This window comes from Dermacentor andersoni, chromosome 1, assembly GCF_023375885.2.
Source record: "Dermacentor andersoni chromosome 1, qqDerAnde1_hic_scaffold, whole genome shotgun sequence".
NCBI lineage: Eukaryota > Metazoa > Arthropoda > Arachnida > Ixodida > Ixodidae > Dermacentor > Dermacentor andersoni.
This window is the reverse complement of record NC_092814.1, coordinates 355,775,880-355,800,453: the sequence shown is the minus strand read 5'-3', so window position 1 is coordinate 355,800,453 and position 24,574 is coordinate 355,775,880. Positions and strand designations below refer to the sequence as shown.

Below are 24,574 nucleotides of genomic sequence, written 5' to 3'. Positions count from 1 at the left end.
CAATACGTAGTCGTGTTTGAGGTGTAGGCTATACATCGTGCGTTATGCATCGAGGCCCCGGAGCGGGCAGAGGCACATTTAAATTCATGAGTGCAGATGCGAGTGCAGGGGCATTTTACATACATTAGCCTTGGCGCAATGTGAGCAACGATACGAGATGGGATGCATATGTGAGCGCGCAGCCACTTATCGGGGTACATGCGAGATCCTCAGAATGTAGTTTCACACACTCGAGCGCAACTCGCAACATTTCTGCTGCTGAGGTCCCAATACTCCTTTTTCATTGATCATTCTCTATACTGTGCCACGCCAGCGTTTCAGCCGCGCTGATGTGTGAACCATTTTTGCATCTCGCACTGTATGGTATTGTTCATAAACGATTCGATTAACAAATTGAAACTAGCCGAACCTATTCGACTACCACGGGTTGAGTACTAGAGAGGGCTTTTCATTCCTCTTCCGTATGACCACCGCGACACCTGCTGCCCCGTGCTCATCAGTCGAGGAGTGTCTCAGCTGTCGGGGCCGGTGAAGTTGCCGAGCGACTCGAGAAAATTGCCCTTCGTTTCGCGTTCATCTCTGCCGGTCAGCGGCGGAGCCCTCTTTCTTTCGTAGATATCGTCGTCGTTTCTCATTAAGGCTGTTCAGCGTAATGGAACGGCACTCACAACGTTGCGACTGCTTCGAAAGAACTGCCGGTGGTCGTTCCGACCGACATCTTGCTTGTAAGGCGACGCCGATGACTGCGCGTCCTGCTGTTCTCGAGCCGCGGGCTCCGTTCCGACGATGCAGCCTCGCATCAACCCGCGCGTGCCTCCTTGGGAGCAGGAAGAGTGGAAGGAGGTAAAAAAAAACCGCGTCAGACGACGACGTTCCGACGCTCGGCGACCTTAGGAAATAATCTAGCAAGCCGAGCGTGAAGGAAGCAAAAATAGCAAGAACAATGACTGCGAAAGGGAAAGCGGCATACGTAAGGAACTCGGCGGCGGCGGCGCTCAACGAGGAAACGCGCGCCCGGGAGGCCCGCTCCGTAATTTCTTTCTCTCGCCGAGGGCTGTCCTTGACTCAGATTTTTTTTTTTTTTTTCCGATGCGCTCCTTAAGCGCGCGTGTTTGTGGAAAGACGGGGTTGCGTATGTGTAGGCTTGCGTGCGTATCTATGCGCATACCAAGGAGCTTGCGGACCCCTGGGGCGCGACTCTCCCGCTTGACTTTTTCTCTCTTTCTTTTTTGGTGCTGGATTCTATCTTTTCGGGTGTTTCGTCTGGTGGACGTGACGGCGTTCAGAGTGCTTGCCAAGGTTTGTAGAGGTGCTTTACGAACCTTGACCTGTTAACCGCGGCGCCATACACCATGGGCCGGTGGCAGGCCTGTGGCGCGAAAAGGAGACGACCCATATATAAGCGTCCGCGATTGGCTGCGCTCGGCGTAATACAAGGAGTCGAGCAAAAACGGCGGCTGCCGGGCCGACGTGACTTCCCCCTCCGGCTCTCTCTTGGTGTCGAAAGAGTTAAGGGCCGTAATTTATTCCGAGTTTATATAAAATGTCTTTTTCTGTTTTCCCCGTCTCTGACTTGCTGTACTTTTCTCCTTGATAACCAGAGCCTATAATGTTCGTTCGTTAGAGAATAGCAGTCAGCGCGCGACAAAATGTATACGTAAACGGAACTCGACAGGGCGATGCATGTCCCACGAAAAAGATGACGAGGCCGCGATAAGTACGTGTTCCGGTCGTATGCACTTAAAGCTGCCGCAAATTTGCATTATGATAATGCGAAGGAGGTTCTGCGTCAATCGTGCAGATGGCTGCCGCGCGACCTCACTGCAATGCCGTGACGGAGTGCCGTTCGTATAGCCAGAGTCCTTCCAAAACATGGAAGGACTCTTGTGGAGCACTGCTCGCGATAAGCAAAAACCTACGGCTTCTAGTGAAAAGTACGTAACGAAGCCCGTACAAAATGAAGGCACAGAAACGATAGAGCGCTCGTTCTGGTTCGTTTCTGCGCTTTCCTTCTGCCCACGTTTCAATGCGCAGTTTTCAGTCAAAGCTGATATGCATACCAACTGGCCCCATGGTCTTTTTTCTATTATATACAACTTTTGTTTGATCGAAGCAGTTCAGGTTGCGTCATTACATCGCAGCACGTGTTGTTCGCGCTCGCCCGATCATTCGGCTGTTCATGCTTGGCCGGTTCGTTCGTGGTTGCGGTGACGTCATCGCAGTAGCCTTGAACGGGGTACGGGTATCGCGGCAATAAATTGTCGCCGAAAAGCCTATCTGCCCAACTTTGACTCATTTTTTGTCTGTTAAAGGCGGCAGTGGGTGATTCCTAAATATGGGCGTCTGGCGAATATGGCGTTCCTCGCGATGTTGTCAATTGTGCGCGTCAGTCGACGGTCGCCCATTGCTCCTGCATATTCGGATTTCCCTTCGCTTCGTTTCAGAGAGAAATCTGCGGAAATTTCGCCCGACGATATCTCGAGTCGCGAGTGTTGCAGTCTTCGTCCGTCGTTTCAGTCAGGTCCGTCGATACACGCGCGCCCCCGGTGTGGGTGATGAGTTCATTGCACTCTTGTAACATATGCATTGTCCTTTCACGAACACGCGCCGGAAATACGATGGCAATGACGCAGTTGTCCCAGCGGGCGCCGACCGATTTGTTCCAACCGCATACATTGCGGATGAATGGAAAAGGAGATTGACGCGCGTTGCCTCCTTCTTTCGTACGCCGTGACGATAACGTTGACCCGCCTGCTTATATGTCGTACGTGGGCGCCATTTTGGAAAGTTTCCAAACTGCGGGATAATCTTCCAGGTGTACGCGGCCGTATAAAGAAATAATAAATGTAACAAAGAACCTACAAATCACCTAGCAGTAATTGGGGTAACTTCTGTACTGTACATCCTTTATTGCTTTGACGTCTGCTTAATCTGCAAGTCACGGTGCCATAGTAAGCCTTAGCCAGTCCGTATACCGACGTGTTGCGGCTTGCGAAACGATGGAACAATGGTGGCGTGGACGACAGCAGCAGCGCTAGTATTGGCATATTGTAGGGTTAAGTTCGACCACAACGTCTTAGAAACGTTGGCGTGTAGCGTGAATGTTCTCGTCGAAGCGCAATAAAAAGCAGTGCTGTATTTTTAATGAACATGTTGCTGCAGACGCTCTTCGGCAGCAGCAAATGGACTATTCTCGGACAATGCAATAGGAGCGCGGTGTGCTTTGTTTAAAGACAGCGCCTCAAGACGCCACCACTATAGCCGGGCTTCTCGCGTTTACTTATCCGGTATTCATGCATTCTCTAAATGGTTGTAAGCGTGTGAGGAAGGTCAAGCTAAAGCTATCTGATAACAGCGCTCAGACTTCCCCTGCTCCCTTACAATAAAGCTCGCAAGCGGGTGGCATGGCAGGTGGTCTTTATGTTGCATATACACTGCCTCACATGTACTGCAACAAGGCGTGCCGGTCGCACATGTCGCGCGAGAAGACAGACAACCCCGGCGTTGCCAGTTTGTACTGCCCACAGAGATGGGCATTACGAGTGTGATCGACTCGGGGCTTTTCAAGCAGAACTCATTAGTCTTGCCTCCTTGCAATTCTGATCGCATTGCATTACGGGCCCTCTGAAATTATATGCGGCCATCCGAAGGCAACCGCAATTTAGGCCAACAAAATGCCCCCCCCCCCCCTTTTTTTTTTGCCTGTACGGAAATGTGGGTTATTCCCAGCGATGTAATGCTTATATGATGTTGATGTGACTTTACCCATTAGAACGGGCTCGTGCAAGTGCTGCTCTCTGGCTTTGATGAAGCCAGAAAGCCAGCGTTTCGCGCTAGGTATAAGAACTCAGGGGGAGATCGGCGCGAGCGAAAAGCGAGACCACGTTGGAAGGCTCGCGAATCTGTTCCATCGCGCCGACTTAGGGTCGCAGGAAAGAGAACAAATAAACACTGAAACAACAACAAAAAAAGAGCCAAGTCTCGCGCGCCGTTACCTTTGCACTTCAACCAGATGAAAGAGCCAGAAAGGACAATTCGCTAGTTCATTTATAGAATGCCATCGTTTCCGTAAAAGTGACAGCGTTCTCTGAGAAACCGCCGAACGGCCAAAGCGTAAATGGCATCAAGTTGTCATGGCCGGCTTGCGGCATTCTCGGCGGGAGAACCGCATTATGTCTTGCGAGGTTATTTTGCTCTGCATTCCATTCAATTCAGTTCAAGTTTATTTAGACAACGAAAACATAATTGTCAAGGTAACTGACGAAAAGGCAAATAGTGGCTGACAGAGCGTCAAAAACCCTTTCCACCAGGTGACACACTACTCGGCGGGGCAAACAATGCAAAAAAAAAAGGAAAACAGTAAGAAATATTAAAAAGAACAGAAAACATGCAAATACAGCGAGTTAAACACGTGTTACAGTCATGTACCGATGCAAAAACCTATTTAATAAAGGTTATTGAAAGTAAGTCGGTGAGGCTTCATCATTAATGTTTTAAAATCGAGTTTATCGCAAATTACAGCCCCATATTTAATTATTTATTGAGTTCATTAAATAAAGAAATACAGCCAATTTTCGTAGCTTTCCTTCGGTTCAATGTGTTGGCTTCACGTGGTTGTTAGTAAATACCGAACCCTTAGGTCTCGCTTTGTTTTCTCGCTCTTGAGTGCCGATTGATTTATCAATTAGACTCCTGGGCCTGTATCCAGGAGGCATTCCGCACATTACGGCGACTGCACTCATTGGTCTGTCGCCGTAGCCAACTTAGTCCTTTCAGCTTGGTTGTGGTGGCTTGTGATGGAGCGTTCGCGTATTCCCGCTTACGCAACTTTACAGACCATTCAGTGCCAGACGCGCTAAAATCCAGCATTGCCAAGGCCACCCGTAGCTAACTGCTCTCTCCGTTTGTTCAGGCTATGTAAGGTCGCCGCTGCCGTCTTTTATTCCATTGAGGAGCTCCCTGTATCAACTCGCGAAAATTCCCGATTTGTGAGTTATCGCGCTACCGCGGCACCGTATTCCCGACCAGGCCTTTTCAGCGATAGTTGCACTTATGCATGTCGCAACATACAGTCCGCTGTTCCCTTATGCAGTATATATATATATATATATATATATATATACATATAGTATACAGCGACGCAATTTCGCTGACGTCGCAATGTCCGCTCGCAAACCTTCCTTCGCTTTCTCTCCCGTGAACAACCGGCGCGCACTCAGCCGTTCATGCCCCCCCCCCCCCCCCCTTCCCCGATGGTGCAGAGTACACAGCTGCTCCTTCGTAAGTGTTCTTCGTCGGCGGCCGACCGCCTCCACCAATAGTATGCCCAGCATCAGGATTTGCTGGAATTCTCTCTTACGAACGATCCTAGCGTATAACAGTTTTTTTGTGTGTGAATACGCGAGCCCATCCCATAGCTGAGGTTTCTGATATACTGCTGCAACGGAAAGCTGCAGCTGCTACTTCGGCGTGTGCGCGTACACGTGTATACGCTGCTGGCGGAACGTATGCGTTGCGCCTCGCAACAGATGCAACGCCGCTTGAGAGAGTTTCGCCAAGGTTTCGCTAGTTCGGTTCTGGTCGCGCATACCATGCACGCGTCAGTCCCATGTCTGCCCCCCCCCCCTTTTTTTTTTTTAGGCACTGATCTATTTTAAAATTTTTCTTTCCTTTCTTTTTGGCCCCTCGGCGCTTCGTGTAACGCTCTTCTGTTCTATAAATATATGCGATAATTGTTGTTTTTTTCCTCTTTTTTTTCGTCATTTTGCGAAACACGTGGCTCGACCCGCACATTAGGCGGTCGGCGTGTTGGGAACTGCACAACCACAGCTTCCTCGCTTACATGCCGGGGAACAAGATGTGACGTCTGGAGAGCGAGTGGTGCACCTTCCGCCGTCGCCTGTGCCGACTGTCGCGCTCTGTGCAGTCACGGCACCGCCGAGCAAAAAAGCGCCAGTGAGAACGCTGCACGAGATGTCTCTTTGAATCCGCACATGGTTTCTTCTTCTTCTTCTTCCTGGTTTGGGTGAGGGAAAGTACGCTTATTCTGCACGGCGCAACGTATTGGGGATGGGGGCAGGGGAGGAAAGATGAGGGGATAGAGGGGGAAAGGGAGAGTAGGTGTCAGGCTGCATACATCAGCATCATCCAGGGGCGATGGCCGGCAAGTGAGGCAGAGGCGCGTGGGAGGTCGAAGTCTAGTGGCGATCTAGGAGCCCGTTTGTGTACACAAATTCAAGTAGGCGTGCCCGTGCTGGAAGGCGGTAGTGGGCCGGGAAGAGCAGGTGCGTGTCTGAGGTAGCCAGGAGTCCGTACCGTCGGTAGGTGGCAGAAACTTGAGCGCGCTCCTGCGATAATGCAGGACAGGTGCAGAGTAGGTGCTCGAGGGTCTCGGCGTCGCCGCACCTTCTGCAGGCCGGCGAGGCGATGCGTCTTTTGGCATGAACTCTGGCCGCCGTCCACACGGGGCCATTCGACACACCGTCGCCCACCCTGCACTCACCCAGCATTTTTCTGAACACGCCCTTGAGTCCTTCGAACTGGGAAGCCACCAAGCAGGGGCCGCGCTCACGTTGCTGCGTATATTTCGTGCATGGGGAACGTGGAACAATAGGGGCAGCTGTAAGCAAACTTTTGAAAGGTCGTCGGCGGTTGGCGATTTCTAGCGGTCGACTCCCTATGGGCACCCTGCAATGAAGTTTGCCTGTACATGTCGCGCCACCTAGCAGCGGCGGTGAGCACCCGCGGGTAGGCCCTCACTGTCATCTCACCATTGTCCGTGGTGCGCTCAGGCACGCCTGAAAGCCAGCTTTTCCAGTTTTCCAATGGTTTCACCGCGGCCTCTTAGCAGCTCCTCCGTGAGAAGTGTGAACAAAAAGAACAAGCGTAGATACTGTTGCGTTAAGGATTGTCACAACCGCGGAGGGGATTGTCGGCATCAAATTGTACCGCTTCCCTTAAAAACCCGGGGAAGCCACCCGGCGGCTGAAGTGGATCGTCGCGGTTCGGTTCGTGTCGGTGTTGAGAATTTCTTTTAAACGAACTAAGACGTGAATGCAAAAAACAAGAAGAAAAAAATATAAAAAAGAACCAGTAGCGGCATCTGTCAAAACACACAATAAAATGTCAACTGCATAAAAACGCATGAACTTATTCGCGCTGTTGTAAATCAGTTTAGGTAGTTGTTTAGTTCGTCTTGCTCGAAAACAAACGCGCAGTGGTTGTTTCGTGTCAAATCTAGCTTCGTAAGCGCTTCGTGCTGGAGCTTTACACGCACTGTGCTTCTTCCTGCGCCAAGATCGAGACGCGTATACTGGAACCGAGCTCATTCGTGCCGATGTTTTCTTGCGCTTAGAACAACGGAACTAAGGTTGGAGTACAAAGCAGCACACGTCTAGTATTCGAAAATTAGCATTTCTCTCGCGCATGCTATAGCGCATATTTGTCCAGTTTTCACATTCTTTTGTTTCAGCTGATTGCTCTGTATGATGCTTCAGCGGTAATGCTCTCTCACATTCGAACCCGAACGACAATACGAGAATATGCCCGAGGCACTTTGTTACCGGAGAAAAAATCACTTACCTACCAATTCGCCAATACCTCTACAATTGTGAGGTGCAAGACACACTCCAAATAATGACGCGACAAATGACAGCTGAAAGACGTACATGGCCGTGTTTTCCCACTTAGGTGCCATAAAATAGTGATTTGTTAACTCACTTTGAGTTCGACATCGTAAGCAAGCTTGCTTTGTTGTGACAAATACTTCGCGACCTGCGGTGGTTGCTTAGTGGCTATGGTGTTGGGCTGCTATGCACGACGTCGCGGGATCAAATCCCGGCCACGGCTGTATTCAAATGGGGTCGAAATACCAAAACACCCGTGTAATAATTTAGGTCCAGGTTAATGAAGCCCATGCGGTCCAAATTATTCCGGAGTCCCCCACCACGGCGTGCCTCCTAATCAAATCGTGGCTTTGGCACCTAAAACACCATAATTTAATTTAAGCACCTCGCTATGATGTCCGTGCTGTTTACTTTTTTGACACGATATACACGGTTGTAGTCGCAACTTTAACGTCCTTTCTCAAGCGTCGGTGGTCCAAAATGGGCCTCGATGTTTTCGATTGCCTTAAAACCGTAATTTAGAACGTCCGACAGGTTTCAAACGAGCGCTGCAAAAGCATGCCTCCGTAGCAGTGGCCGCCTCGATATTTCGCGCAACTGACACGGTGGCGCTGACGGCTGAGCCGATCGCTGCGCCGCCTGACCATTGCAGGGAGCCCTAGAGTGGAGTAAGCGACGAAACGAGTCGGCCTGCATGCTTAAAGGGACACTAAAGGTTAATATTAAGTCAACGTGAACTGTTGAAATACCATCCCAGAAACCTCGAAACGCTTGTTTCATGCGAAGAAGAGACTTATTTTAAGAGAACATGCGTTCTGAAGCGTCCGCGTACCTCAAGCGCAGTTCAAGTCGCCCGCCCTCCGATTGTGGAGTGGTGACGTCATGGTCTCATAGTTACGTCGCGCCTTCGGTGAGTAAAACGGCGCCCGCAGAGGGCGCTACGGCTTTTCTGGTCAAAAACGCAAACGCGCGGCCAGAAATGGAGCCAAATCAGAGGCGACAGCAGTGCGAAAGCGGAACTATGGTGGCTAGCGGAAGGGAAAGCGCGCGACGATAAGCTGGTTCTTTATTTTATGACGCCAACTTTGACGCTCGTTGCAATGGACGACCCTGACAACGACACATTGGCTCACGATGCTTGGCTCAACTTCAGCGATTTAAGCACTGATGAACGTGACCTGCTGCTGAGAGCTCGCGCTGCCGGCGTCGTTGTGTACTACTACGACGGCAACTGTATGTCATGGCTGTACATATTCGCACATTTGTAGTTTTTCCTTCGTGAAAGCCAAATGCCGCCCTGCAGTTGTTCTTGCGTAGAACTGAGCTTAAACAGCGCGAAAAAGATGAAGACACAAGGAATCAAATACCACAGACAAGCGCTGACTGCCAACTGGAAGTTTATTTGAAATTCACCGGACATTTATACCATGGTGACTTTCGGTAAATTTCAAATAAACTCCCAATTGGCAGTCAGCGCTTGTCTGTGGTATTTGTTTCCTTGTGTCCTCGTCGTTTTCGCGCTGTTTAACCACAGTTCTAAGTATGAACCAACTAGCCCTCATCAAGATCCTACTAATTGCTCTAGCGCTTCGGAGAATGCAGGCAAGACCGACGGAACAGCGCTACGGGAAATCACTGCTTTGAAAGGCACTCCCCACGACTTCAGTAAGTCGACGTTGAACTCGTAATCCTCTGGACGAAAGTGCAGCGAGCACACTATGCGATTTTTAGGGTCTTTGCCAACGCGCTCTGGCAGGTACAGCACTTAACCACTTCGAATGGTGATGTTCACTCGTTGGCACACGGTGATAAGTAACGTTGGATTCGCCGCTGCAACTGCCCTTGGCCAAGTTCCGCGAACCGTTCGCGCATCCCACGACATCAAATGGGCGTGGCATTCTCGCTGCTTGTTCCAAATGCAAGTTTCGCGAGCCAGCAGAACCAGCGCAGCACGACGCGATAACGAAACGACTGAAACTCTAAAGCGCGCGCGGCGCAGAGTCGAGCGCGCAGAGTCGAGCGAAAACGAAACCTTTCGACCTCTCGTACTACTGAAGGGTAACGTCAAAATGTTATTTTTCTTAAAATCGAACAGTAGTAGACAAGTAGCATTTTCTTCCGTCTTATAACTTAATGAAATGGCCTTTTTAATACGAGTAGTTGAGTACTAGTGACATAATTTATGATGAGGAGTGCCTTCGTCATCGGGATAGTACCGAAATGTCGCTGGGGGTCTCAAATCGTGTCATGCATTTACCTCAATTTCTCGGTTACTAAAGCTCTGTTCGCGATTATATTGACGTCTTAGACGTTCTAGAGCATTGCTTTATCACTTTAACTTGACTTCATAGTAGCCTTTAGTGTCCCTTTAAGGAGGGGTCTTGTTCGCATTCACGTGTGATGGTCGGGACGTTCCTATAATCGCGTTTGTGTCCCCTGATCACGCGGAAGCACGATTATAGAAGGGACGCCGACAGCTGTCACCGTGCACTGTGAAAATAACATTTTCTTTAATCGTGGAAGTAGCTTTTACGAGCTTTTCCAGGGGTAGGTTTCTTTGGTGTCTGACCACAGAAACCTCGAGACAAGCTCAAAGAGAACCGGTCCAGGGCAGCGTAACAATTATATTCGAATTCCTCTCATTTTTGCGCCAGTGATCCGAGCGCAGCTCTGCCCATGTTACCATCGCCATCGGCCACTCATGAATGGTCTGCTTGTTAAGAAAGGAATAGAACAGTGGAAACGAGGCCCTACATTATACCGGCCCTGCTTACAGTGGCGACCGAGCGCGACGCACTCCGTGCTTCAGGGTTCTTCACTGAAGCATGCCTATATTCCGTGTTCAAATCGCAGGGTTTCTAATATGCATATTATTGTTAAATAAATGCGCGCAGCCCTTTTAACTCGAAAGCGTTAAGGGCTCCGTGTAGGAGAAGATCCGGTGAAGGCGTCGGTGGAGTTGTCCGTGAGCGAATATTTCCGTATATATTAAGGTATATGTGTATCCCACGCCTTGCTATATGACATGCGGTACATGCGGGTTATATAGCCACACCATTCTGTCACTGAAGTGGCTCATACCATGTCTTACATTCTTGACAAGGTTGTTCCTGGAATTTTTGAGAATCATCATCATCATCATAAGCCTGGTTACGCCCACTGCAGGGCAAAGGCCTCTCCCATACTTCTCCAACTACCCCGGCCATGTACTAATTTTGTCCATGTTGTCTCTGCAAACTTCTTAATGTCATCCGCCCACCTAACTTTCTGCTGCCCCCTGCTACGCTTCCCTTCCCTTGGAATCCAGTCCGTAACCCTTAATGACCATCGGTTATCTTCCCTCCTCATTACATGTCCTGCCCATGCCCATTTCTTTTTCTTGATTTCAACTAAGATGTCATTAACTGGCGTTTGTTCCCCCACCCAGTCTGCTCCTTTCTTACCCCTTAACGTTACACCTATAATTCCTCTTTCCATAGCTCGTTGCGTCGTCCTCAATTTAAGCAGAACCCTTTTCGTCAGCCTCCAGGTTTCTGCCCCATACGTGAGTACTGGTAAGACACAGATGTTATACATTTTTCTCTTGAGGGACGGTGACAACCTGCTGTTGATGATTTGAGAATGCCTGCCAAACGCACCCCAGCCCATTCTTATTCTTCTGATTATTTCAGTCTCATGATCCGGATTCGCGGTCACTACCTGCCCTAAGTAGATGTATTCCCTTACCACTTCCATTGCCTCGCTACCTATTGTAAACTGCTGTTCTCTTCCGAGACTGTTAAACATTACTTTAGTTTTCTGCAGACTAATTTTTAGACCCACCCTTCTGCTTTGCCCCTCCAGGTCAGTGAGCGTGCATTGCAATTGGTCTCCTGAGTTACTAAGCAAGACAATATCATCAGCGAATGGCAAGTTACTAAGGTATTCTCCATCCACTTTTATCCCCAATTCTTCCCGCTCCAGATCTCTGAATACCTCCTGTAAACAAGCTGTGAATAGCATTGGAGCGATCGTATCTCCCTGTCTGACGCCTTTCTTTATTGGGATGTTGTTGCTTTCTTTATGGAGGACTATGGTGGCTGTGGAGCCGCTATAGATATCTTTCAGTATTTTTACATACGGCTCGTTTACACCCTGATTCCGTAATGCCTCCATGACTGCTGAGGTTTCGACTGAATCAAACGCTTTCTCGTAATCAATGAAAGCTATATATAAGGGTTGGTTATATTCCGCACAGTTCTCTATCACCTGATTGATAGTGTGAATATGGTCTATTGTTGAGTAGCCTTTACGGAATCCTGCCTGGTCCTTTGGTTGACAGAAGTCTAAGGTGTTCCTGATTCTATTTGCGATTACCTTAGTAAATACTTTGTAGGCACCGGACAGTAAGCTGATCGGTCTATAATTTTTCAAGTCTTTGGCGTCCCCTTTCTTTTGGATTAGGATTATGTTAGCGTTCTTCCAAGATTCCGGTACGCTCGAAGTCATGAGGCATTCTGTATATAGGGTGGCCAGTCTTTCTAGAACAATGCTCCCACCATACTTCAACAAATCTGCTGTTACCTGATCTACCCCAGCTGCCTTCCCCCTTTGCATAGCTCCCAATGCGTTCTTTACTTCTTCCGGCGTTACTTGTGGGATTTCAAATTCCTCTAGACTATTCTTTCTTCTATTATCGTCGTGGGTGCCACTGGTACTGTATAGATCTCTATAGAACTCCTCAGCCACTAGCTTGATCCGGAAGTCCTTTATTTTACCTCTTACCGCTAACATTAACTAATTTTATGAAGCACGATCCGCACCGTTTTTGGCGCCATTTGTCGCATAATAACGAAGGTCCAAGTGGCATTGTCGCTAATGACGAACTTGTGTAGGACAACTCGCGTATGGCAGTATGTTTTAATGATTTTTTTCAATCTCTCTTTACTGACATTTCTGCAAATGGTCTTTCTCCCCTTTCGCTAGAATCCCCGTACACATCACCAATGCCTAATATTCAAGTTTCGCATGAAGGCATTGTAGCTCTTTCGCTTAAAATTAACGATAAGAAATCTATAGGTCCAGACGGCATACCAAATGCCTTTCTGCGCAGATATGCGGAATGGGTAGCTCACTATCTAGAGATCATTTTGAATTATTCGTTAAAACAAAGTCAATCTACACCTGCCTTGAAGAAAATGAAGTTTTTTTTCCCCAACCAGCACGGATTTCGACAGCACCTTTCGACTGTCACACAGTTGATAGAAACGATCAACGATTTTTCAGCTTCCTTGAACAAAAGAAAGCAGGTCGATGCTATATTTTTTGATTACTCGAATGCTTTCGATCTGGTCGTACATAACGAATTAACTAATAAACTGATGGAAATGAATGTAAGTTATGATATGGTTATGTGGATCCGCTCATATCTTACAGATTGGACACAATACGTTGAAATAAATGGTAACAAATCTAACCAATTAAAAATAACCTCAGGCGTTCCACAGGGATCCGTTTTAGGACCACTTCTTTTTCTAGTTTACATAAATGATATTGCTCATCACATAAGTAACGACATAAGCATCCGGTTATTTGCAGACGATTGTTTATTATATCGTGAAATCAATAACCTAAACGATCAGGCGTCACTTAGTCGAGCCCTTAAAGCTGTAGAAGTCTGGGCTGCAAAAAGTAAAATGAAAGTTAACGAATCTAAATCAGTCATGCTCAGAGTTACAAACAAAACAAAGAATGTTATTGAGTGTAATTATGAGATGAACTCAACAATTCTAACCAAAGCTGAAACGATAAAATACCTAAGTTTAACACTTTCGAAAGACTTAAGTTGGAAATCACACATAGACAGAATTTGTGGAGCTGCAGAAAAAAAAGTTATGGTTCCTTCGCAGAAAATTAATGCTAGCAACCACACCCGTCAAACTACTTGCTTATTTAACTTACATTAGACCGACGTTAGAGTATGCCAGTGTCATTTGGGATCCGTTTCAATCAGAATTAATAAACCGCATTGAGAAGATAGAGAGAAAATCTGCAAGGTTCATTCTTTCCCGGCATTGTCGTACTGACTCTGTTTCCGAAATGCTTCGGTTGCTTGATTTGCCTCCACTGGCTCAACGGCGGAAGTTGGCTAGACTTTTCTTTTTTTGTTATCAAAAGGCCACTTCAATATTGAAACCACACCCTATCTTGCCCCCAGGCAGGCTAGAAACGTCAGGTCAAGCAATCATTACATGTTCTCAATTCCAAAAGCATATCTGGACATGTAAGCTTATTAATTTTTTCCGCGAACGATTAAGGAATGGAACAGTTTGCCGGCGTCTGTTTTGCAGTCGAGTAGCATTAAAATCTCTGAGGAACGCATTAAAAACCTTTTATGAAATTAAATCTTAGTAGTGTCGTGCAAACGTCACACTATTCTAGAAATACATACAATATTCTTTCTTTTATGCTGCTTCCGATATCACTGTCACAATGTTACAAACATGAATTTCTTAGCCAAAATATTGTATTTGTATTTGGTTATTTGTTTTGCATTGTATTTCCAACATTCATTGCTTCATGTCCTATTTACGTTTGTAAGGCATTTACATTTTTTTCGCCATGTGCAAACTTCCTGTACCCACCCTGTTACGGCCAAGACGTCCAACAGTATTTGAAAATAAATAAATAAAAAGAAACTCATTGATCGGCTTCTTATGTACCAGTTTCTTCCGTTCCCTCCTCTAGCCTAGGCTAATTCGAGTTCTTACCATACTATGGTCACTGCAGCGCACCTTGCCGAGCAAGTCCACATCTTGTATGATGCCAGGGTTAGCGCAGAGTATAAAGTCTATTTCATTTCTAGTCTCGTCATTAGGGCTCCTCCACGTCCACTTTCGGCTATCCCGCTTGTGGAACAAGGTATTCATTATCCGCATATTATTCTGTTCTGCATAGTCTACTAATAAATGTCCCCTGCTATTCCTAGCGCATATGCCATATTCCCCCACTGCCTTGTCTCCAGCCTGCTTCTTGCCTACCTTGGCATTGAAGTCGCCGATCAATACAGTGTATTTTGTTTTGACTTTACCCATCGCCGATTCCACGTCTTCATAGAAGCTTTCGACTTCCTGGTCATCATGACTGGATGTAGGGGCGTACACCCGTACGACCTTCAATTCGTACCTCTTATTAAGTTTCACAACAAGACCTGCCACCCTCTCGTTAATGCTATAGAATTCCTGTATGTTACCAGCTATATTCTTATTAATCAGGAATCCGACTCCTAGTTCTCGTCGCTCCGCTAAGCCCCGGTAGCACAGGACGTGCCTGCTTTTAGCACTGTATATGCTTCATTTGTCCTCATTTGTCATATATATATATACGTTTTACTTTATGAAAGTGATAAATAGGTTTTTTTTTTCTTTAGTTACCCTGAATTTGGTCAGAGGGTGCTAAGTTCAACTACGAAATAGCAAGAGCTTGGTGGCGCAACCCACCGCCCCGTTCCAAAGGGAACACTCATAACATCCAACCATCCATCCATCGTCCGCTCCACCACTCTAAACGTGTAACTAAAACGTGAAAATCGCCCGCCGCTCCGCTGTGACTTAGCGGGGCGACTCGGAGCGGAGCGTACCGTAAAGGCGCTCAACTAAAACACTCTATTGCTCGCGTAGCAGGTGCTGTGCATTTTGACCGCACAGCTGGTGCGCGCGCGTCACTTTTGCGCGCGTGTCAGCATTGACGAGAACGAGGGGCTTACACTTGTGGGAGCAGTGCAGAAAATGACTCATCCAGCTGTTTGTTCGTGTGTGTCAGGGTGGCTACAATGCATGCAGCACGTGCAGGCATCTGGCAGGTTGGCGATGGTGCCGCCGAGGTTCGAGCGTTCAACTTCGTGCGTTAGCTATGCACACCGGCATCTTGTGTACCTCTGCGTGTGAATTTTCTGTTCCTTTGTTCTTATTCTACGGAGCCGTTATTTTTGTTGCCACATAGAATTGAGTCTAGCGGTAGACTTGTTCCTTAGCTCAAATTTTGGTGTATCCGGTTCTTTAGCGGCCACCTTTGACACGCGGGTAAAGAGTAAACAACGACAACTCGTGCACGTGTCTGCACAGGAGAGAGGCTATAGATCGAGACGCTGTTGTCACCGTAGAAATAGTACGCTGGCTTTATGCTGTTTCTATCCTGGCTAACAAAGGATTCCTTGAGTCGGGTGTTGTCGCGAAGGCCTTACAGAGGATATAGGTGCCGTTTTTATTGGAAAAGTTGTAAATTGAGAGAAACGGGGTTAAGGATGACGACGACGACGACGATGATGATGATGAAGTCTCAACGGCACAAACCCACTGTGGGGGATAGGCCACGAACCAGGTGGTAATATGATTAAAAATTGAAATAAAATAGTAAATAAGTAAATAAATAATAAAAAGGAAAACAAATGAATCATCAGAATTGAGACATAAACCGATAACAAATGAAGTAAACTAGTGTACAATAAGGTAGTCAGCCTTGCTTAGATAGGAATAGTAACACGAACTTATTAATAAAATACGTAAAGCAGGGACGTAAAAATGAGCAAGCTAAATTTGGAATAATAATATTATTCGTGTTACAACTGTAAATTTGTATTTTCACTTTCAATTTTCCAAATTTATAATTGATTGAAGGAGAAATAGATCAATCATGGAAAAAGCGAAATATTAAAAAGGCAATCTTTTTTTTCACGCAGGAAATTATAAATGGCTCGGCAATAAGATAACGGAACAATCCCTGTTTCATTTTATATTCTGCCTTTATTCTTTACACTGCAGCGCTTATCCAGCGCGCTTGTTCATGAAATCGCCAGCTAGTTAGCTTCATGCCGCCGTTGACCACATGTAAGGCCTTACTGCTGTATTCTAGTCATCTGCGCTGAAAAAAAAAAAAAAAAGCAACGCACCAGGACCGCTCCACAAGACCGTACTTCTTGTCACGTTCACGTCCCTCAACGCAGTCGTGACATATCTAAACATAGGCGATCTGAGGGTGACTAGAAAACTCGCGACGAATTAAGCTTTGCAACACAGTTGCCCATCCATGCAGCCACCGTCAACGAGCCTGACGCTAGTGCCAGGTCCAAGCGTGAAACTGTGCGTGTACACATCATGAAGCGTGCGAGTACTCAGCGAGTGACAAGTGTAGCGGCAGCGAGATAAGTGGCGGCGGCTACGCGTGATGCTTTTCTTTATTTTTTTGCGCGAGCTACGCGGTTCGCGCACGCACCGTTGCTTCGAGCCGACAGCGAGTGGTCTCCATTCGGCGGCCAGCCCTCGGTCTGGCGACGCATTGTTTGGCGCCCCGACTCGCTGTTCTCGGCAGTGCGCCTTCGCCGATAGCGGTCCGCGAGGGCACACCTGTCGAACATCGATCGCTGACGGCGGAGCCGTATTGATACGCGACCTGTTTACGCGCCCTTATCCGCGGCGAAGCGCTTCTTCTTATCGGCAGCGGGGAGCCGCTGCGGTGCGTGACGTCTGCGATCTGGAATGGCGCCCGCGCGTTTGCTTTCATTCAAGGTCGAGCCCTCCACACCCCCGCGAGTGCTCCTGGCGACCTCCGCGGCGACCCGCCGTTGGCTCGCGCGCGCGCAGGTGTGGGCCCGAAACGCGGGAGCCGCTCATTGTTTCCCAACTTGGCACCGCACACACACGTGCGTTTTGGGGGGCTGCGCTGTTTGCGCGTGCGCGCTGATTAGCGCTGCAGCGTCGGCTGCATCCGTCAGGTGGCGGCCGACGCGGCACAGTGGCTCGGGGGGGGGCAAAGATATTCTTTTTTTTGACAGCCTCGCGCGAAGCGGACGCTACGCGCTATTCGTATAGCAGCGGATAGACGGGACGCGAGCTGAACTTGCTGTTTTGCTGATCCAGTCGTTGGCAGCACGCTCTGCCATTTGGGAGCGCTCCCGGCCGAAGATGGATGAAGACTAGCATTACAGGGTTATGCGGCGAATACAAAAGATGAACGTGCGGTTACGCCAAGCAAACGAACCCCGCGTGAGGCGCTCTTCCTTGGAAACGCTATAGCCAGGCAACCGTCGGCCAGATAGTTGCAAAAATAATTGGCCGTTTTTCCCGAAGACGCAGGATTGGTAAACGATAGCGAGACTTACCGTATAGCGCTCGATGATAACCGCACGGTGTTCTCTAACAATGCGCAAATGTTACACGGCGCAACGCAGCGCACGACACAGCTGTTCCTGCGTTGCAAGAACCTGGCAGATACCACGCGTCTCACAACGCTGGCGCGACGCCAGCGGCAGCGTTGCAGTCGCGGGCGCGCACCTCGGTGGACCACGATACGAAATCGGCGAAAGAGCGTTGGCGTTTGTCGACTCCCGCTGGAAGCGTTGCATGGCGTTAGCTTGACGTGTAGTGTCCTTTCCGCTCGTACATTCTGCTCACCACGGCGTAGCATGCACATCGCTCATGTGCCAGCATTGGCAGGTGGAACGTGTCTCTGGCTGGTCCGTACTGCTGTGCCGATTGAGCGAGCCTTGCAGTACGTCCGTTTGGGTTCGCCGTCTCTGCAGCCAAAGGCACTGCGCATCTCAGCATACTTTCTAAACGCGCGGGCCGCCCATTGCGTCGTCGATACCGTGACAGCATGACGGTGACGGCGCGAACGCGCCATGAATATCCGTGTGATTGCTAAAGACATTGGCCGGCCAGACAAGTTTGTTGCCTCACAACAAACTTGTCACGTTTGTCAACAACAAAGGCTCTCACGGGAAGAGCGTTGCCACTCTTCCCGTGAGAGGAGACCTTGTCAGGCCAGGAAAGACGCAAAGAGCAAAGGACCAGCAAGCGCCGACGCCATCGTGAAGTGCCCTCACTATAGCTCGCCAGGCCCTGACATCATTGCGTCATCGCAATATTTTGCTCGCAGTGCAATTTTAATGCGCACAGAGATATACTACCTAGAAAGACTCGAGTACTTTTCCTCCGCCTAAAACAAGGCATGTACGAGAAAAAAGAAAAGAACACATAATGAAGTTTTGTAATCCACAACGTTGACATACCGGCGCGGCGGTCTGACCCCGAAAGTCGAGAACATCTGGACCTCGATTTTCTCCACCACTATAACTCGGGCTTTTCCACTCAATGACCGAAAATAGCGCTTTAAAGGAATACTGTATACCCGGCTAAACTTTCCAGGTGTTTCTCCTTAGCGTAACCTTATGGACTGGTTTGGGGTACGAGCCGTGAGTACGGATACGCTAGCCGCGGATACTAGTTATAACAGCGCGTGATTTCCACGTCCCAAGGACGCGCGGTCGGTCACTATACGCCTATGAATGCAGCGTATGTCTGCCCTGTAGTGCGGGCCTTTTTCCTCGTCTTTATTGACTTCGTAGTTAATTAGGGACGTTAGGGATGTTCGAAGAGTGTACATTTATAGTGCCACGAAAAAAAACAAAGAACTCGGTCCCAAGTCGGCACACTCCGATGTCACCTTCCTTCGAGAACACATGCTCGCTTTCAAAGCAAGGCGACCGAGTTACGGCCGCCGGTGGGCCCCGATAAGAGACGCCTTTGTGCGAAAAAAGGGAAAGGTTAAGAGCGCCGCGCGGGCCGCCGATAAGGAAACACGACACACACAACAATGTAGGTACACGCACTTGTGCGCTCGCCTCACCAGGACCCGTGATTATCAAAGAACCGTTATTGTATACGTACCGTCAGTCCGCAAGAACGAGACTCCGAACGAGGGAAGGTGCTACCGTTTCTGCTACCAAACATGCCCCTGCGAGCTAACAGCCAAGTTTCTACAGCCTAGAAAAATAAGAAGAACATCGTCGGTGTCACACTCGTTTAATGCGAGAGCAGTACTTGGCTTCGTTGTGCGACCCCGCCGTCATCAGAAAGCCGTGGCAGGAAAGTGTAATTACGACGTCTTCATCTAAAAAAAAAAGAAAAGAGGCCACGGTGAGCATGCGATATATAACTTATTTCTCCATGAAGTATCTAGACGTGCGCTTGTAATCCGTTACCGGTCCATTTTACCTAATAGTATATAAAGTGCCGTCTTCGGGACCACCGCCACTGCTATAACGCTCCGCAGCCGAGTGCGCTAACCACTGCGCCGCGGTTGCAACGAGCGACGGTGATGAATAGAGTGTCTTAAGGCCAGAATACATGGAGCGAACTTTCACGACGAAGTTCGGGCGGCAGAAAATCTGCCGCGGCGCAACGCCGCATGTTCGTCGGGCTGCGCTACATGGAGCGAAGACAGGCCGGCCGCCGCCGGCGAGTCGCTGCGTTGTTATCAGTGTGGCTAGACGAGGCAAATGCGCTGTCGTGAAACACATGACAAAAAAAAAAAAACTTTAACGACAATTATTATCGCTTTTGAATTACGGAACACTCTAAAAACGCGTAATATTTTGTTTAGAAATGATTTCTAGTCTTTTTTATGTGTTTGAGACATTCATGTGCCGATGTAGTTTAAAGAAAGCGGCGATGCTATGCGTTGTGGCAACACTGGGCGGGTAAACAACTTTCGGCTCCTTCGACTCCGCGGTTCTGTTAGCCACCCTAGTTCTGTTCTGTGGCTCAACGCGCGCGCGGCCGAAGCAAGCAGACCCGAAAGCAGCGCACGTGAGCTTGTCTAACCATGGCTGTTATTAACTTCTTAAATTCCAGCCGCGCCGCTTTGGATGCCATGAATACGAAAAGCGGGAGACCGGCGTGAACGATAGAGCGGGATCGGGATACACGGACAAGCGGGGAAGCGTAGCCGGAAGTTGGGGCGGATAGTGAGACCTGATTGGCTCGCTTTGGGGCGCCGCTCGTTTGCCGCTTCCGGTATCGTCGCCGCCCGACGAACTTTTCTGCGCCAGCTAGATCGGCGGCGAACGACGATTTCTCCGCCGCCGCGCGTCGCGCGTACGCCGCCGGGCGTCGAACGCCGACTATTCGTCGCATATTCGCTCCATGTATTCCGGCCTTTAGTTGAGCGTCTTTACGGTACGCTCCGCTCCGAGTGGCCCCGCTAAGCGAAAGCGGAGCGGCGGGCGATTTTCACGTTTCAGTTATAGGTTTAGCGGAGCGGAGCGGAGCGGAGCGGACCTTCCGCAGTTGCAGCGCCCTCTGGCCAAATTCAGGGTAATGAAAGAAAATAAAAACACCTATTGATCAGTTTTATACAGTAAAACGTATATAGTGTATATATAAGTTATTTCTCCATGAAGTATCTAGACGTGCGCTTGTAATCAGTTACCGGTCCATTTTACCTAATGGTATATAAAGCGCCGTCATGGGGAACGCCACGTGATAGCCAGAGCATTTGCTTTCTGCATCCAATCCAATTCTTTCTGACGCCAACGCTAGCCAAAGCGCTCCGCAGCACACTCCGCTCAGGCAGCTTCTCAGCGGACCGTGTTCCTCGCTCCGCTAGTCCGCTTACGGCTAAGCGGACGGCGCATGCGCATTCGCGCTTCCGCTCCGCTTAGCTGCTTAGCGGAGCGTAAACACGCTCAACTGAAACACTCTATTAGCCTGCACGTGCACGTGGTGGGGCTCTGCCCGTCGGGTAATCACCCGACGGGCAGAGAGAGCGAGCCACGGCGAGCTGCAGCCGCTCGCTCTGCCTTTCGCGTTGCCCAAGGCTCGAAGGCGCCATCGCCGGAGCCCTCGGACGACGACGACGATTAAGATACAGCGCGCTTCAGGCACCCGTCGGACGACGACTACGAAGTCCCCCCAGAGTATGAGCTGGAGTTCGCCTACGAACCCGATGAAGAAATGTATGCAGTGTCAACGCCGTGGTGCCGCTGGGAAAGGTATACTGTCTAAGCTCGGCAAAGGGGTGACATCGAGAAAGAACACTCGACGCAATGTGCGTGAAACACTACTTTATTTGGAACTCCGCAAAGAAAAGTAAGCTGAGAGACCGCAATATGGCCTGTTTGTCGGCTCGCGTTATTGCGACCTGATAAGCAGCAAAATTACACTCGCAAACAAAACGCAGCCGCACTAAACTGAGCGACAAGTAATGCTCTCGTATTTACGCATCATAAGAATTGCTTACGTCCTCCCATAGTTTTTTTTTTTTTTTCTGTTAAGAATCCTTCGCCCGAATTTTGGATTTCGACGGCACATCTAAATTTTCTGGGGTGTTACGGGCCAAATTAAACCAAGATCTGATTATGAGTACAGTGGGTGGCTCGGGGTTGTTTTGGCCACTTGTGGTTATTTATCGTGCACGGTACACGAGCATCCTTTTGCATTTTGACTAGCTGCGGTTCTTTAAACGCACACCTAAATACAGGCGCACGAACTTTTTTACATTTCGCACCGACCAAAATGCACCGACTGCGAACACATATGGTTCGAAGGATAGATGAGGAGATGGCTCGATGGTGTATGACTTACCTGGAGTAAGGTGCGATGTAAATAGTCTATTGCTTTTGAGGTCTGCTTCCACAATGGAAGTCACCTTTCCTTTTTTTTTAACAGCACGCCCTTTTTCACAGCATGCAGCTCAAGAGCATCGTTAGAAAACAAATGTATACCATTCTTCTGCAATTAAGCTTAGGCTATGCAAACGAACGTAGACCGGTTCAAACCGGTTTGAACCGTTATTTATCCGTTTGGTGTCGAAAGGCAACTGAACCATTTTCGCTGAAGGGGAACGAGACCCGGAGAGAGAGAAAGAAATGTTTGGTTCGATGCTTTGCTTGCCTGCATACATGTGGACGCCGTCATGCAGGAGTCGTCAAGGAAGCTGTAATTGCTCTAGCGTCTAGTTAGTTGCGCAATCATAATCAAGTTGCTCATAATCAAGCAGGTGCGTGCGCTGCAAAAGTCACTAAAACACGATACAAAAATGAAGCCAGAGTGACCTGATGCTCAATATGCGCGGATACCACGCCCTGATTGTTTCAATGCGAACTTTTGCATTTGTTATGCTTTTTTATTTTATTTTATTCGTGTAGGTGTGGCTGTAGTTCCTTCTGCAGCGCCAAAGACTGTACTGCAAAAAGATCGGATCAATCGGAGAGACGCTACTGTATATAGGAAAAAGCCGTGGTGAATGTTAATGACATGTAGTTCGTTTCATCACTTGTCCTCCGCGCACTTTTTTCATGCTCGTATTTCTTTTTTCTTCTTTTTTATCTTTATGCCGCCACGTCGAGGAGCAATACGTAATCGAAACACGCATGGAAAGATTCACGCGATGGGAAAGTAGCTACTGGAATATTTAACCCCTTCGGTGCCGCTAGGACAGCGATTGTAAGGCGGCATTTTCACCGCGAGGAAATTTCGTCGGTGCGATGCTCCGTGCGTCCTCAGCGCACGCCAGTACGTACGTGTTCTCTCCGAACGTTCGTGGCGTAACATGCAGTTCACATTCGCGCAAGCAACAGCACGAGCTGGAAAGCGAAAAGAAAGGAAGAACAAAAAGAAAGGCGTCACAACGAAGCGTCCAAGTTTGCTTGCAAATTACCCGTAGTTTGCAAATTGCGAAATTTCCATAGCGTGGCGCGCGGCGTGCAATCCTAAATGAACAACGCCTGTGTCTTGCTCGCTCTCTCTCTCTCTCTCTCTCTCGGTCGCAGCGCTGTGCCTATGTACAAGTCTTGCTCGAGAAAGTCGCAGGAATTTCTTGGGCAACCGACCATTTTCTCGCTCACCTGTTGCCAGAGAAGTTGGTTCGAGGCACCGCCCGGCCATTTCTTTTCTCAAGGGCAGTCGCGCCGACCGCATTGGTCCGTGTCGATTGCATGCACCAGCTCCTTAGCGCTTCTCCGCGTCTTCGCTCTTTTTTCGTCCTTCTTCGCAGGAGCCGAGATGAGGAAACACGCGCAATGTCGGCAAAAATAGAAGAGGAAAATCCAGTCTCAATGTTCCTTTTTTTCTTCTTTCAAGCCTGAACAAAGCGAGAACGGGCGCAGTCATTCCGTTTCACAATAGATTCCGTTATAAGGTACATCACCTTGAAACAAATGGGCGCTGTCTCAAACAAACCAGATTATTAATGCAGACAGAATGCACATATTGGAATTATATGCGAAGCTAAGCTTTCCTAAAGCGGCTAATGAAGTGCTATAAAACTAAATGTCATGCGAACAGATGCCTTTATTGCCATCCCGTGCAACGTGTAATTTCGTGCAATCTTGACGCATCGCACCGGTGTATATTTTGATATCGTGCATTGTTTATGCCCTTCGCCGTTCGCAAGTTACACCGAAACGCACACAGCAGCTCCTGCGAACGCACGATGCGGGACGTCGACGCAGGGATGTTTGCGGTGCAGAGAATGGCCATAAGGTGTGGTGCGGCAGAGGAAAGCAACGACGCAAAACGCAGTGGTAGTATACGGTTATTCGCTTATTCGCCCGTTTTCTTTCCTGCGTCTCTGACCGAGCGGAAACTCGCGCGCGCTCTCGTGTTCACGCGACGTACACGCGGCCTGTCCAGCAAGTCAGCATGCAGGCGCGGTCAGCAAAAGGTCTGGGATGGTTGGCTATAAGGAAGCTTCGCTTGAGAAACGAAAAGCACGATTCGCCGTCGTCGTGTAACAAGACGAGTGGAGACTTTGCGCATACAGAGCGACGCGCGCTCCGCCTAGGCGTCACCGGGGAAACACGGGCACGTGGCGACGCTGTTAACGCATAACTGTACTGCGATGAAGCGCGACGTGAGGAGTGGTTCACTAACGCGTGATCATCTAATCATTCAAACTCGTGATGCGGCAATTCCACGGAGTACTGTGGCTGCAAGATGTCAAGTAAATAAGTCGAACTGTATATATACTATCGAGAATAATCAAGGAAACCGAGTGGCTTGACTTTTTTTTTTTTTGTAACAAGCACATGGAGCCAAGAGCCCATGAAGTCCACGAAAGCGTAGTGTAAATTCACCGTTTTTTTTTTAAACTGGGAAGTAGGCAAATAAGGAAAGAGAAGAAAGAAGACGGAA

The 24,574-nt window shown here is 48.7% G+C and overlaps 1 protein-coding gene across 1 annotated transcript in view; it reads left to right on the top strand.

Annotated features, from left to right (window-relative positions):
* The window catches only part of LOC126516769 (nose resistant to fluoxetine protein 6-like), a 105,834-nt gene that overhangs the window by 4,720 nt on the left and 76,540 nt on the right, over positions 1-24,574 (top strand). The window lies entirely within an intron of this gene.